This window comes from Salmo trutta, chromosome 10 (assembly GCF_901001165.1).
Source record: "Salmo trutta chromosome 10, fSalTru1.1, whole genome shotgun sequence".
Lineage (NCBI taxonomy): Eukaryota > Metazoa > Chordata > Actinopteri > Salmoniformes > Salmonidae > Salmo > Salmo trutta.
The window spans coordinates 16645248-16662125 of NC_042966.1; positions in this window are offsets into that span (position 1 = coordinate 16645248).

Sequence of the window (16878 nt, forward strand, 5' to 3'; positions counted from 1 at the left end):
CATTGTGTGGACGCATCACAAAAATCTAGCCTACATCCAGATCGCCAAACGTCTGAATTCTCGGCAGGCCAGGTGAGCATTGTTTTTGGAAGATTCAACTTCACACTCACTTATCGCCCCGCATCTAAGAATACCAAGCCTGATGCCCTTTCCCGTCAGTTCACCGCAGATAACACAAGTTCCGAGCTAGAAACCATTATGCCATCCTCCTGCATCTTTGCTGCTGTTTCCTGGCAGATTGAGTCCCGTGTTCTTCAGGCTCAGCTGAACCAGCCTGATCCTAGAAACGGTCCTTGTAAGGCTCTGTTTGCGCCAGATTCAGTTCATCCTGATGTTCTTCAATCGGCCCATTCTACTCACCTCACCTGTCACTCTGGCATGAACCGGACTGTTGCCTTCCTGCGTCAGAGATTTTGGTGGCCCACCATGGAGAAAGACGCTCAGGAATTCATCTCAGCCTGCTCGGTCTGTGCTCGGAACAAAACCTCCACCAAACCTACATCTCGTCTGCTTTATCCTATTCCCATACATAGTCGCCCCTGGTCACACATAGCTTTGGACTTCGTCACTGGTCTTCCCCCATGGAATGGTAACTCAGTCATCCTCACTATTATTGACCGATTTTCCAAAGCGGCTCACTTCATTCCCCTCTCCAAGCTTCCTTCCTCCCTGCTGGTATTCCATGTTTTGCAGCTGCAAGGCATCCCTAGTGACATTGGACCCCAGCTATTTTGAGGTGACTTGAGGATGCATGTAGGAGCATGCTGTATTGTTTATTTGGTTTTAAAAAATGCAAAGGAAAAGTTATTTATAGGGGATGGTTAAACTCTGAGCAATTCAAAAATAAGTGATAACCATTCTCTGGTTCAGCACGAGTCTTAGGTGTTCTCTACGGCTGTTGTTTTTTTACTTTTTGGGGCAGGGGACCCCTTTTGTGATAGCAAATTCACCCCCATAACACAACTCGAGTGAGATTAAAATAGCATACAAGGAGTTTTACTATGACTTTGGCAGTGCATGGCTGGACAAACAAAATCTCGAGCCCTGGGAAGGAATATTTTAAAGGTCCACCTCTTGGCGTTGGAGAGAAAATGTGGCAGTTTTCAAGCTAATTTCCCGCAACTCTACACATTTTGTCATGGGGCAGAGAAATGTGTTGTTGTTGCATGTTTGAAGCTAAAATCCTGCAATTAAGGTAAATGTCCAGTGTTTCCAGATTAATATTAAATGTGATTAATTACAATGAGTGAAATAGTTTTCCTTCCAAAATGTTTTAATTGAGTATGTTAAAAAGCAGCTTTTCTGTGTTGGAATGGTATGGGCGAAACCCAACAACAGAATGGTGTGGGCGAATACCGGTCATATTTTTTTTTTATGTGCGTAGAAGTCTGATTTGGCCATCATCCTCAATGAGGACACGGCAAGCATTTTTTAAGCGCTGTTTGAGATACAAGTTTGAGGTGGGTTGTTTTTAAGTATTTTTGTCTCCAATTTATGTTTTGGACACACATAGGATGACAGTCAACAAAATTATTTGGGTATGAGTTAACAGAATATAAACTTTAGAAGTGAGATTTTCACTGGACAGTTACTTTAAATTACAGTGCACTTATGTAAAAAATAATAATAATATTGAGATGAAAAATGTATAATTGGTGGAGTACTGTGGATACCAATGTCACTGTGAGCCTCCCAGGATCATGTTGCCATTTGAACATACTTTTGGTCATGTAGTGTATGTAGACACCTGCTGGTTAAACATCTCATTCCAAAATCATGGGCGTTAATATGGAGTTGATACCCCCTTGCTACTATAACAGCTTCCACTCTTCTGGGATGGCTTTCAACTAGATGTTGTAACATTGCTGCGGGGACTTGCGTCCATTCAGCCACAAGAGCATTAGTGAGCTCGGGCACTGATGTTGGGCAATTAGGCCTGGCTCGCAGTCGCTGTTCCAATTCATCCCAAAGGTGTTCGATGGGGTTGAGGTCAGGGCTTTGTGCAGACCAGTCAAGTTCAAACCATTTCCGTATGGCCCGCACTTTGTGCACAGGAAAGGGCCTTCCCAAAACTGTTGCCACAAAGTTGGAAGTACAGAATTGTCCAGAATGTCATTGTATGCTGTAGCGTTAAGATTTCCCTTCAATGGAACTAAGGGGCCTAGCCGAAACCATGAAAAACAGCCCCAGACTATTATTCCTCCTCCAACAAACTTTACAGTTGGCTCTATGCATTGGGGCAGGTAGTGTTCTCCTGCCATCTGCCAAACCCAGATTTGGTGAAGCATGATTCATTACTCCAGAGAACGCATTTCCACTGCTCCGAAGTCCAGTGCCGACGAGCTTTACACCACTCCAGTTGACTTTTGGCATTGCGCAAGGTGCTCTTAGGCTTGTGTGCAGCTGTTCTAATTTCTGTTTTAATAAATACTTATTTCCCTCATTAAAATGAATATCATTTTATAACATTTTTGACATGCGTTTTCTGGATTTTTTTGTTGTTATTCTGTCTCTCGCTGTTCAAATAAACCTACCATTAAAATTATAGACTGATCATTTCTTTGTAAGTGGGCAAACGTACAAAATCAGCAGGGGATCAAATACTTTTTTCCCCCACTGTAGGTGTTCTCTAAGGTTCCTCTGTGTGTAGTAATACCAGTCTTCGGTGTTCTCTCCAGTTCCATGGTGAAGGAAGTTCTAATTACACAGTGTTAGAAACAGTGACTCCAGGGCTAAGTTCCGGAACCATCCGCCAGAAACTAAGGGTGTTCCTTAATGAATGGATATCACAGCCAGGTCCGTCTGGAATCACACAGTCCCCCGGGCTCCTTTTAATTGATTGAAGAAACCACTAACAATGCCATCCCCCTTTCGTCTTCTCTCCTCCACTCTGACAATCAGGTTTCCTGTTATCGAAGAGAGGAAAGTGAGATGGATAAGATCATTTCCAAGAAATGAGACTATTTTTTTACATACTAATTACAATTATTAGTAGCATCCAGATAGTGAACATGCCATGGTGGGATTCAATTATTTTGTGATGCTTAAGGTACACGACTTAAGGTACTGTAGACTTGTACACCTCCCTACATTTTTTTAAGCTTTTATGCCAAAGAATATGTAAATGAATTCAACCAATATGCGAATTAGGCCAGCGCATCTTCATGGGTACTTATTCAAAACATGTTCTCTATCTCTAGCAGAACATGAAATCCTTTCATTTCCTCGTTATGTCAGGAATGTCAGGAAACAAACACATCTTACCCAGGCCTTCAGAGATGTATTAACCAGAGGTGCTGTACTCTCCTGCATCTGAAATAGTGATGGGATTTTCATGTCGCTGCTCGGGTAACACAAGGACAAGTCTAACGGATGGGGTTGGAAGGAGGGGATGATTATGAGAGGCTTTTATGAGGAGGTCTTGTAAATGTCCACATTCACACAGACACACACACACCAATATTCGCATACGCATCTCTGAGATGTCATTAGAGAGAAAAACAAGATTGTATTGTATCATTTGATAGATTATGGTTCCATGGAATGGTTTAAAATGGTACGAAAGCATTCTGCTGTTGGTTTCTTGTGTTATTGGTTTTAAGGGATTCTGAGAATCTGTAAACCTACATCTTCATAATTATGTTACTGAGGTAGGTCTGGATGATATGGCCAAAATATCATATCACAATATCTATGACGGTATTTGACGGTATTGTTTTGAGGTTTTTGAATAATACAAGTTCAATAATGCTTTATAGGTAGTGCATAACCCTAGGGTGGCAACAAATTGGGGTTTCGCCATTCTGATTGTTTTATACTGTTCAATTAAATTCAGCCAACATTTTAAATATTGTGGGAAGTTTGAATAGTGTTGTTTGACATGACAACGAATGAAAAAGCCAAGGAAGGGTTAATGTTGGTAAGAACTAAAATGTTTGTCAGTGTTTCCTAGTGGACCCTAATTAGATGTTACATGAATGTTTCTCTAACTTGATGTAAGTTAGCTGTGATGTTGCAAAAATATTAATGTTTATGTATTCCTCTCTGATTTAGAATATACCGTTGCACAAACAACATGCTGATCTAGGCCTACACCAGCACTGGTATCAGGCTGTATTAGCTGGCTAGCTACATTTGCTCTCACTAGCAACATTTAGATATCTAGCTGGCTAGCTCGCCTGCTAACTAGTGATTAGCATTAGTGGCTAACACAATTTATTTTAGCCACAACTTCCTAAGAAAAGACAAACTAGCTGTTTGCATACAGTAAGATTCACAAACCAATACTGTAATTATAGAACGATTGTGGATTTCAAGTTTTATTAGCATATGTGATACACATGGTATACATCGTCCAATGAAATGCTTACTTGTGGGTTCCTTCTCAACAATGTAACATCAATAAAAAAGTATGAAATAATAATAATATGAACATAAAGTAAATGGTTCAGCAGAATACATTTTTTTGCATAAGTATACTACAGGAAGTCACAATTTATAGTCCAATATTGACTGAAAAGGTGCCGGTACTCATTTTGTCTGACAGGAATGTTTATATTTATGCAGGAGCTCCACACTACTTTTGAGTTAATATTGTATAAGACCATATTCCAATCAGCATTCTCAAAAAGTCCTGCAGCATTGAGTCTCCCTCCTCCGTCGAGCTTCTCACTATTCTCTGTGTTGGTGGCTGTCTCGAGTTGCTGCTTGTAGGAGGGGAGTAGGAACAGAGAGACATGATCTTATTGGGCGAAAGTGGGGGCAAGGGATGACTTTGTATGCATCATGGATCTTTGTGTACACATGGTCAAGCATGCTGGATCCTCTTGTGGGGCAGGATAGATGTTGGTGATATTTTGGGGAAATATGTTTTAGATCGGCTTGGTTAAATTCACCTGTGACCATAAAGACTGCTTCTGGTTGAGAGGATTCTTGCTGGGGCACGATCTTGTACCATTTGCTGAGTGCCACCTTGGGGTTTGCTTGTGGCTGTATATACAGTGCATTCGGAAAGTATCCAGACCCCTTCCCCATTTTGTTACATTACAGCCTTATTCTAAAATGTATTAAATAAATAAAAATCCTCATCAATCTATACACAATACCCCATCATGACAAAGCAAAAGCAGGTTATTAGAAATGTTTGCAAATGTATTAAAAAAATTAAAAACTGAAATACATTATGTATATAAGTATTCAGACCCTTTGAAATGAGACTCGAAATTGAGCTCAGGTCCATCCTGTGTCCATTCATCATCCTTGAGATGTTTCTACAACTTGATTGGAGTCCACCTGTGGTAAATTCAATTGATTGGACATGATTTGGAAAGGCACACACCTGTCTAAAGTCCCAATGTTGACAGTGTATGTCAGAAGCAAAAAACAAGTCACGAGGTCAAAGGAATTGTCCATAGAGCTCCGAGACAGGATTGTGTCGAGGCACAGATCTGGGGAACGGTACCAAAGAATGTGTGCAGCATTGAAGGTCCTCAACAACACAGTGGCCTCCATCATTCTTATATGGAAGAAGTTTGGAACCACCAAGACTCTTCCTAGAGCTGTCCGCCTGGCCAAATTGAGCAATCGGGGGAGAGGGGCTCTGACAGAGCTCCAGAGTTCATCTGTGGAGATGGAAGAACCTTCCAGAAGGACAACCATCTCTGCAGCACTCCACCAATCAGGCCTTTATAGTAGAGTGGCCAGACGGAAGCCATTCCTCTGTAAAAAGCACATGAACACCTGCTTGGAGTTTGCCAAAAGACACCTAAAGGACTCTCAGTCCATGAGAAAAAAGATTGTCTGGTCTAATGAAACCAAGATTGAACTCTTTGGCCTGAATGCCAAGCTTCACATCTGGAGGAAACCTAACATGCATCTCAATGGTGAAGCATGGTGCTGGCAGCATCATCCTGCAGGGATATTTTTCAGCGGCAGGGACTGGGAGACTAGTCAGGATTGGGGGAAAGATAAACAGAGCAACGTACAGAGAGATCCTTGATGAAAACCTACTCCAGAATGCTCAGGACCTCAGTCTTGGATCTCAGACTGGAAGGTTCACCTTCCAACAGGACAACGACCCTAACCACACAGCCAAGAGAATGCAGGAGTGGCTTCGGGACAAGTCTCTGAATGTTCTTGAATAGCCAGAGCCCGGACTTGAACCTGATCCAAGATCTCTGGAGAGACCTGAAAATAGCTGTGCAGTGAGGCTCCCCATCCAACCTGACAGAGCTTGAGAGGATCTGCAGAGAAGAATGGGAGAAACTCCCCAAATACAGCATCATACCCAAGAAGGCTCCAGGCTGTAATGGCTGCCAAAGGTGCTTCAGCAAAGTATTGAGTAAAGGGTCTAGAGACTTATGTAATTGTGATATTTCCGTGATTTTTATTTGAAATTTGCAAACATTTTTAAAAATCTGTTTTTGCTTTGTCATTATAGGGTATTGTGTGTAGATTGATACAGAAAAAATACGATGTAATCAGTTTTGGATTAAGGCTGTAGGAGTCTGAATACTTCTGAATGCACTGTACACAGCTGTGATAATAGCACACGTGAAATCTCTCGGTATATAGTGGGGTCAGCATTTTAGCATCAGAAACTCCAGGTCAGGTGAACAGGAGCTCACAATGTTTTAAACTTGGGTATACAAAGAATTGTTTATGAGGAAATATACACCTGGCATCTTCTAATATGGCATCCCAACTCAACCCCTCTCCATTGCCATGGATGTTAGAGCGCTGGACGGGCGCCCTATAGGCCGGGTCACCCACCATACCACCCCCATCAACCTACGAGTGTCAGGGAACCACAGCGAGACGATTCAATTCCTGCTAGTTGAGTCTCCTCAGGTTCCCTTGGTATTGGGATTCTCTTGGCTCCAGCAAGCAAATCCCTCTTATTGCCTGGGCTACTGGTGCCATCGTGGGCTGGACCCCGTCCTGCCACACTCATTGCCTGAAGTCAGCTCTGCCTGCCCTGGGACGTCTTCCTGGGGGCTTGGAAATTGCCCCAGACCTCTCCGCCAGTCCCGCGGAGTACCAGGACCTCCGGGAGGGGTTCAGTAAGGCCACTTCGCTTCCACAGCACCAACCGGTATCCAAGAAGGTCAAGCCAGATGCGCTGGCACGCCGCTATAGCCCCGCGGCTACACCCCCGAAAGCCGAGACCTTTCTCCCCCTGCTCCAAGATCATTAGCTCCTCTGGTGTTCATCCTCTTCTCCCCGAACCCCCCGTATACTTCCTACATTTCCTGTGTCTAGAATTAAAACAATGTCTTACAGCCGTTAGTCTGCATCAGGGTCTTACCTTAAAACGTGATAGAGGTTACTGCACTTTTGGAGCTGGGAACACAAGAATTTCACTACACCCACAACAACATCTGCGAAATATGTGAATGCGACCAATACAATTTGATTTGATTTTATTACAAACTGCTCTCCTTGAGTGACAGGTGTTAGGCTTGTGTGGAAGGAGAGCGGGAGAGAGTTGACTTAAGTAGCAAATTGACTAAACTATTAAAAACAGACATTACGCGTGGAGTGGCGTAAAACATTTAACAAACCAAACATCGAAACACCAATATACAAAATAACAATATAAAAACCCAAACCAGTCCATGCATCAATACCTGTATATAGTAAAATACAGTATATCGCCTAGCCCTATACCGAGGTATAACGTTACAGGTAGAGGGAAAGTATTCCGTTTGGAATATGGACAGTCACATCTGCCCTAACTGAAGCATAACATAATGCACAGTACAGATTGGGTATAAAATAATACGGTTCATTAAAGCAAAGCGATTCTCTTACACAAACACACACACACCTGCTATACTGTCTTCTAACACATCTGCCTCCTCAAAATACCTACGCCACAACATCAAAGTCAGTGTGATGATTCCAGCTGAAAACCCATAGATAGAAAGAGGTGTATACATTTATACCTCCTCTCTACACATTACTCATATCCGGCACTGCTTACAGTAAGCCGTCTGCTACCAATATACTCGTTTTCATTTCTCGCCCAAAGATACAGAGGGGAAAAGAAAGATAAACACGCAACTATCTGACAGTTAGGAACCTCTTCTTTAACCCTGTTATCATCACAAGGCCAACTTTCTAGCTTTCTGAATGACTCCTGCAAGTGTGTGTGGGGAACAAGACTACTTGTTGTAAGGCTCTGATCCCGAGGTCATCGTTTGTAAAGTCACTACTGCTGCTAAAGGCCTTATCTTGGCGCAGGGAAAGAAATAAGGCGACAGTATTTGGCTCATTATTTTCAATGCATTTTTACTGCCACACGCGTGCGCACACACACACGCATGCACATAAATACGGTTTAGCTTAAATGCACACATGCGCGCACACACATAAACATGCACACAAGCGTTCCATTACTTTTGGCGTCCTCTCCATTCTCCGAGTGGCAGGGATTGATCCCAGAAGGAATCTATATTCTGTGTAATGACATGGTTTTGCATTGGAGATATGAGCTGGGATCTGGTGTGTCAAGTGTCTCGGCTGGACTATAGCGGTGGGTGCGATGCAATCTATTTTCATCAGTGTAAAGTGTGGGGCCCGGGGTCAATTTATACAGCGCAAAGAACAGTACACCCTGGATATGAGACAAGCATACTAGCCTCCCCATGTTGGGAATGGAACACATGGGACCGAAAACAGACAAGCTGGTACTGTACATATTCAGGGTTCTCCCCAAAGAATGTAAGAGGGGACCTGTGTCACCTTGTGGACTGGCTGCGCAACTATTACTTTGTTTATAATCATTAAAGGCAATTTTTTGAACTAGATTGCAGGAAATGGCAGTTACATGTGTTCAATAAAGCAAAAATCTTGGAGTACAAAGGAGAGCACCACCCACTTCCAAGCCTCCCCCGCCATACTCAGCAGCATCACCCTGTTAGAAAATCCTGGGGAGAACCCTGATATATATATATATATATATATATTTGTCACATGCCTGGCTGTTTATCCAAACTGCATATAATGAACAGGAATTTGTATCTTTAATGTTTTACCTACCGAAACACATAGAGTCTATGTATCCTGTTCCCAAACAGACTGATAAACATAACAGGTATTTTACATGTAGATGGTAGCCATGTTTGAGCCCTTCCCTCTTTCCAAATTGCAACATTACTCCTTTATTTAATGAGATGATGAGAAAATCTCATGACGGTAAAACAGTAAAGAGAAGTCTGACAGAAGATTAATTTCATTGTCACTCTGAACAGTAATGAACTTCCAATTGTAATCATAGTATTTGTTTCTTGGGCAACTAACGGAGTGCTCTGTTTTCTCTGTGTTCAATATTCACATGTGTATTTACAGAGCAGAGACATAGTGAGAGATTGTGAGGTGGAAATGCCCCCAAGTAGGACTGTAATGAGACACATCTCTCTCTGAGTGGTTGACAGTAGGAAAACCGTGGGGAGAAGATCTGCACAAAACAACAACCGCCTTGTACACAGCTAACAATATACAGTACCATAATACTAATCTCTTTCAGTGTGTGTTTGGAGAGGGATGTGTGTGTGTGTGTGTGTGTGTGTGTGTGTGTGTGTGTGTGTGTGTGTGTGGGAGGGTGTGCATGTTCTGTATACTGTATCATTTATCCCAGGCTTAGGTGTGAAGTTGGAGGTTAGAAAAGATTTGTGTTAGTGTGTGGGCTTACATTGCTGCACAGACCCTACGCTGCCACACACACACACACACACACACACACACACACACACACACACACACACACACACACACACACAAAATACGCTGTGATAAACACACAGTATAGATAAGCTTATATGATGTGAGAATAAAGGCTGTTTTACAGCGGGGCTTAGCCCAGGAAAGCTCTTCTGTAAGTTGTGTGTAAGCAACGCCAGGCAGGCAGGGAGAACAGAGAGAACACAGACCATCTGCTAGTTAGACACAGGAAGCATTGATGGAATGTTTACTTATTCTATCTTTCTATATCTCAGCATTCAATTCTCATTACTGAAATAGTGTCTTTAGGGCTGTGACGTTTAAATGCAAATGGGATCATTAACGTTTAGAAAAGATCCCTAACCGATTTTTTTAAATATATTTTTTTACAAAACTACTGATAACTGGTCCCGATCATCATTATAAAGGGTATTTTTTTTATATATATATATACAAATACCTAACGCAACAATTCTATAATGTTAGTAGGAGGAGATATGCATCTTTAAAATGATTTGCCATGGATATAAAGCGCTCCTCAAGTCATCCTCGTTAACAATGGAAAAAATGACAAAGAGCAAGACAGGGATGCGACAGCAGCGAACTCTTCTATGGCAGTAATTTGAGATGTTAAATGAGAAGGTTGTGAAATGCAAACTTTGCAAAGTGGAATTGAGCTACAGTGGCAGTACAGGTGCAAAGTACAGATCCAAGTCACCCAACCCGTTGCTGGCAGCAGTGCGATAAGGGACGCAGGGCTGATTACAGAAATGATTGCAGTTGATATGCAGCCATTGCCAATGGTAGACGATGTCGGCTTCAATGTTGCCCTAATGGTATGTCTAGAACCAGACTACAAGATGCCATGTCGAAAAACCGTGACGGCCCGGATGGAGAAATTGTACAATGATTGCTCTGCAAGTAGGCCTTCAAAGCGCCAGCTCTCAAACACCATATGTGGCGCAACGTTGGACGTCCATGAACACGCTGTCATACATCACTGCAACGACCCATCACATTAATGAGAAGTGGGACATGAAGTCCCATGTACTACTGACAACTGAGATCATGGAGGAGAGGCACACAGCAGAGAACCTCAAACTGCATTAACTACCATTGTTGCTGAGTGAGTGTGGGACAGCAGTAAGGTGAGCGCAGTCTGGTGGGGTTTCCATACATGAAGGGACGTCACGTGCGCCATCCGTATGGTTAGTGAGAAAGTCCATATTGCAAATGTACGCTCCCTTACTAGACGTCCGACTACGTCCGATAAATCCGCGGACGGCGTCGGGCCGCTCACAGGGGCCGGATCTTCCAGGAAGTCATCGAACGGAGTCTCTCGGACCTTCCGTTTCCGTTTAATTCAATTTTCAAATTTTGGTCATTTCCTTGCAGTCCCGGATTATTCCACGAGAGGGCGAATGGAATCATATTGCAAATGTAACATATATCACCAATCACGACACAGCTTTTTCTCCTAAACTGAAAATAATTCGAAGACGAAACTCGGTCTGCGTGGGTTTGGCATAATGGGCAGTTGGCCCCGAACAGGATGGAGTCGAGGCCTCAACGCTTTTCGAGTTAAGGCTATTTTTCTGGGATTGAAAGTCAAACAGGAAAATAGATTGCTGATTTGACCGCTTCACATCAAACTACATGAGCTTACGGTGTCAGGAGAAAAGGAACCATGCATTTACCAATGTTCATTTCAGAGAAATTGTACAATGACACATTGGTGATATTCAACAACAAGAGGTTTTTTTCCAAAAAAGTTACATATCCAGTTGCAGCGTGTTCAGATGAGTCCTTTAAGGCAGGTTTCGGAGCTCTGCGAGATTTCTGTGATTTTCTGTGATTTTCTGAAACAACACACACTTGTTCAACCCTCTGTAAATAAGTCAGTTCTTAACAGAAACACTTAAAACTCAATATTCTATAAGAGCCTAACGTTCAGATTCCTGTGTCAACCAGAAATGCCTTAAAATGGTGTCATAGGGGCTGTTTTGAAGGGTTAAAAAGGTCAGATCTTTCCACAACTTCATATGTGTGACTAGGCAACCCTCATGAACTGTAAATCAGTCATTTATCCCATCAGATGTCAAAGAAAAGCTCTCTCAAACACACACACAGCAAGGACGGAGTGACACAGTGCGGTGCTTAAAGACACAAAGAGCCTGCAATGGCATTACCATTATCTCTAGGCTGAGACGAGTTCAATGAGACGCCCCGCTTGACCGTAGCTTGCTCGGTATGAGCACAGCGACCGTGAGAAAACTAGGCCCAAAATGATGCCTGCACCAATATGTCAAGTGCTTATGGGTGACAGTGAGAGAACCATTAGGGTTAGAAGCACAATTAAACCTCAGGAGCGTTCCTGAGGTCCTCCCGATCTGTGCAAGCCTAACCTTGACCCTGTGGCATTAACCCTTCACAGTGAAAAGAAGGTGTTTAGATCAAACTGTGTGCAATGACTTCTCTCCCCATAGGAATACATTGACAATTCTCCTAAATTCAACCTGAAGTCTATGTGGGTTATGAATGCCTTATGAACCTGTCTTCTATAACAATCCATCAGGCTACGGTGAGGTCTACCTGTGTCGATTCTAAGGTTCCTGGAGCAACAGGTAAATGTTAAAATCAGCCTTGAGCTATTGTCATAAAAGCAACATGCAGATTGTGAAAATTACGCAACTCAACCATCTGTTATTCAGTCAATTCTTAAGGTAGAGACTTCATATTCAGGATTCTGTTTATGTCTAACCAAAGACAACGTGTGTGAAGCAAGAGCTTCCTGTGACAACCGGAAGTTGTTAAAAACAGCCAAGAGCTATTGTCATATGGTCAACCTGCATATAGTGAAAATCACGCAACTCAACCATCTGTTATTCGGTCAATTCTTAAGGTAGAGACTTCATATTCAGGATTCTGTTTATTTCTAACCCACAGACAACGTGTGTGGAGCAAGAGCTTCCTGTGACAACCGGAAGTGGTTAAAAACAGCCAAGAGCTATTGTCATATAATCTGCACATAGGGAAAATCACGCAACTCAACCATCTGTCATTCAGTCAATTCTTAAGGTAGAGACTTCATATTCAGGATTCTGTATATGCCTACCCCAAAGACAACGTGTGTCTATTCTTTTTGCAAAAAAAACAAAAACACACACACACAATTTGGCAATAGGGACATAGTGTGGGGCTTAGAGTCTTATACCGCCTTCAATAGTTACTTTCGTTCAAACGATTCAAGAACCGTCAGACCTAGAGCTCCAAAATTTTAGAAACCTGTTCTAGAGCTCAAGTCGATAGTGCACGGTGATTTATGGGGCTCTAGAAGGTTCTCAGACCGAGAAACCGCCTCATGCATTTGCAATATGTTCAATTCATTTTGAATATCACGGACATGGCGACATGTAGAAATGTCCCAGAGTCGCAAGACTAGGTGCATTGAAACCGCCTCAGCCCATAGAGACGGACCCCAATGTCTCTGTCCGATAGCTCATTCAGGGACCCCGTAGTAACGCCCTGAAAAAGTGGATTTTCAGCACCAATTAAGGCCATTGCTCAGGCACCGAATGACCTATCGAGCCGAAACTTGGGATTCGGGGTCGCCTCACATAGGCCTATAGATATTGTCAGAGCTGGACCCGCAGCTATAACGTAACTATGTGTTTTATGTTTTTTTATGGTTAAAATTGAAAGCACTGAATTATGGGCCTTCTCTGACATATGTGATAGTTGGCTTCTATACGAGTTGGAAAAAGTGGATTTGGTGTCAGATGCTATCAGTTTGGTGTCAGAATGACATCTAATTGACTGATGGACGCTGACTGCTGGGTGACGAGCAATGGAGAGGAACCACAGTCACTGCCCGGCCATCCCGAGTTCATTGGGCCAGTCAATTATGCATTTCTGCAGTATTTTTGAGCATCCCTAAATTTGTGATGCTAAATGCCCATTAAATCATATTGCAAACGTAACGCGCTATATTGCAAACGTAACGTGCGTTTGCAATATGATTCAACAGCAAAAAATATCACCAAAGTTGACATGATGAAATCAACACAATGAGCGACAGAGAGGAACCACAGTCACTGCCCGGCCATCCCGAGTTCATCGGGCCAGTCAATTATGCATTTCTGCAGTATTTTTGAGCATGCCTAAATTTGTGATGCTAAATGCCCATTAAATCATATTGCAAACATAACGCGCTATATTGCAAACGTAACGTGCGTTTGCAATATGATTCAACAGCAAAAAATATCACCAAAGTTGACATGATGAAATCAACACAATGAGCGACAGAGAGGAACCACAGTCACTGCGCGGCCATCCCCAGTTCATCGGGACAGTAGATTATGCATTTCTGCAGTGTTTTTGAGCATGCCAAATTCGTGATGTTGAGATCCATTGAAACATATTGCAAATGCGCATCAGTGCACATGGTGACCCGAAATGGGTTACCAGGAGTAATATTTTAGAAGGGTTTTAAATGCCTTTAGGGTGGTGCAAGGGGTGCACGGTTGGGTAGGGAGCACCTTCCATCAGTGCCCATCCAGTATAAGGCGCCCCTAGTCATTTTGGACATTTTTCAAAAAATCACTAAAAAACTCACCATCAAGCCATGGAGAGGAACCACAGTCACTGCCCGGCCATCCCCAGTTCATCGGGACAGTCAATTTTGCATTTCTGCAGTGTTTCTGAGCATGCCAAATTCGTGATGTTGATGCCCATTGAATCATATTGCAAATGCGCATCCGTGGACATGGTGACCCGAAATGGGTTACCAGGAGTAATTTTTTAGAAGGGTTTTAAATGCCTTTAGGGTGGTGCAAGGGGTGAACGGTTGGGTACGGAGCACCTTCCATCAGTGCCCATCCAGTATAAGGCGCCCCTAGTCATTTTGGATATTTTTCAAAAAATCGCTAAAAAACGACAGTCCCACTTCTCTCATGTCACCATCAAGTCATGGAGAGGAACCACAGTCACTGCCCGGCCATCCCCAGTTCATCGGGACAGTCAATTTTTTACATTTCTGCAGTGTTTTTGAGCATGCCAAATTCGTGATGTTGAGGCCCATTGAATCATATTGCAAATGTGCATCCGTGGACATTGTGACCCGAAATGGGTTACCAGGAGTAATTTTTTAGAAGGGTTTTAAATGCCTTTAGGGTGGTGCAAGGGGTCCACGGTTGGGTAGGGAGCACCTTCCATCAGTGCCCATCCAGTATGGGGCGCCCCTAGTTATTTTGGACATTTTTCAAAAAATCACTAAAAAACTCACCATCAAGCCATGGAGAGGAACCACAGTCACTGCACGGCCATCCCCAGTTCATCGGGACAGTCAATTATGCATTTCTGCAGTGGTTTTGAGCATGCCAAAGTTGTGATGCTAAATGCCCATTGAATCATATTGCAAATGCGCATCCGTGTATTTGTAATATGATTCAACAGCAAAAAATATCACCAAAGTTGACATGATGAAATCAACACAACGAGCGATGGAGAGGAACCAGGAGCGTTCCTGAGGTCCTCCCGATCTGTGCAAGCCAACCTTGACCCTGTGGCATTAACCCTTCACAGTGAAAAGAAGGTGTTTAGATCAAACTGTGTGCAATGAATTCTCTCCCCATAGGAACACATAGACTATTCTCCAAAATTCAACCTGAAGCCTATGTGGGTTATGAATGCCTTATGAACCTGTCTTCTACAACAATCCATCAGGCTACTGTGAGGTCTACCTGTGTCGATTCTAAGGTTCCTGTGACAACCGGAAGTGGTTAAAAACACCCAAGAGCTATTGTCATATAACCTGCACATAGTGAAAATCACGCAACTCAACCATCTGTCATTCAGTCAATTCTTAAGGTAGAGACTTCTTATTCAGGATTCTGTTTATGTCTACCCCAAAGACAACGTGTGTGAAGCAAGAGCTTCCTGTGACAACGGGAAGTGGTTAAAAACAGCCTAGAGCTATTGTCATATTGCCACCTGCAGATAGTGAAAATCACGCAACTCAACCATTTGTCATTCAGTCAATTCTTAAGGTAGAGACTCCATATTCAGGATTCTGTTTATGTCTACGCCAAAGACAACGTGTGTGAAGCAAGAGCTTCCTGTGACAACCGGAAGTTGTTAAAAACAGCCTAGAGCTATTGTCATATTGCCACCTGCAGATAGTGAAAATCACGCAACTCAACCATCTGTCATTCAGTCGATTCTTAAGGTAGAGGCTTCTTATTCAGGATTCTGTTTATGGCTACCCCAAAGACAACGTGTGTGAAGCAATAGCTTCCTGTGACAACCGGAAGTTGTTAAAAACAGCCTAGAGCTATTGTCATATTACGTGCGCGTAGTGAAAATCACGCAACTCAACCATCTGTCATTCTGTCAATTCTTAAGGTAGAGGCTTGTTATTCAGGATTCTGTTTATGTCTACCCCAAAGACAACGTGTGTGAAGCAAGAGCTTCCTGTGACAACCGGAAGTTGTTAAAAACAGCCTAGAGCTATCGTCATATAACCTGCACATAGTGAAAATCACGCAACTCAACCATCTGTTATTCAGTCAATTCTTAAGGTAGAGACTTCTTATTCAGGATTCTGTTTATGTCTACCACAAAGACAACGTGTGTGAAGCAAGAGCGTCCTGTGACAACCGGAAGTTGTTAAAAACAGCCTAGAGCTATTGTCATATTACGTGCGCATAGTGAAAATCACGCAACTCAACCATCTGTCATTCAGTCAATTCTTAAGGTAGAGACTTCTTATTCAGGATTCTGTTTATGTCTACCCCAAAGACAACGTGTGTGAAGAAGGAGCTTCCTGTGACAACCGGAAGTTGTTAAAAACAGCCTAGAGCTATTGTCATATTACGTGCGCATTGTGAAAATCACGCAACTCAACCATGTGTCATTCAGTCAATTCTTAAGGTAGAGACTTCTTATTCAGGATTCTGTTTATGTCTACCCCAAATACAACGTGTGTTGAGTAAGAACTTCCTGTGACAACCGGAAGTGGTTAAAAACAGCCTAGAGCTATTGTCATATTGCCACCTGCAGATAGTGAAAATCAAGCAACTCAACCATCTATCATTCAGTCAATTCTTAAGGTAGAGACTTCATATTCAGGATTCTGTATATGCCTACCCCAAAGAC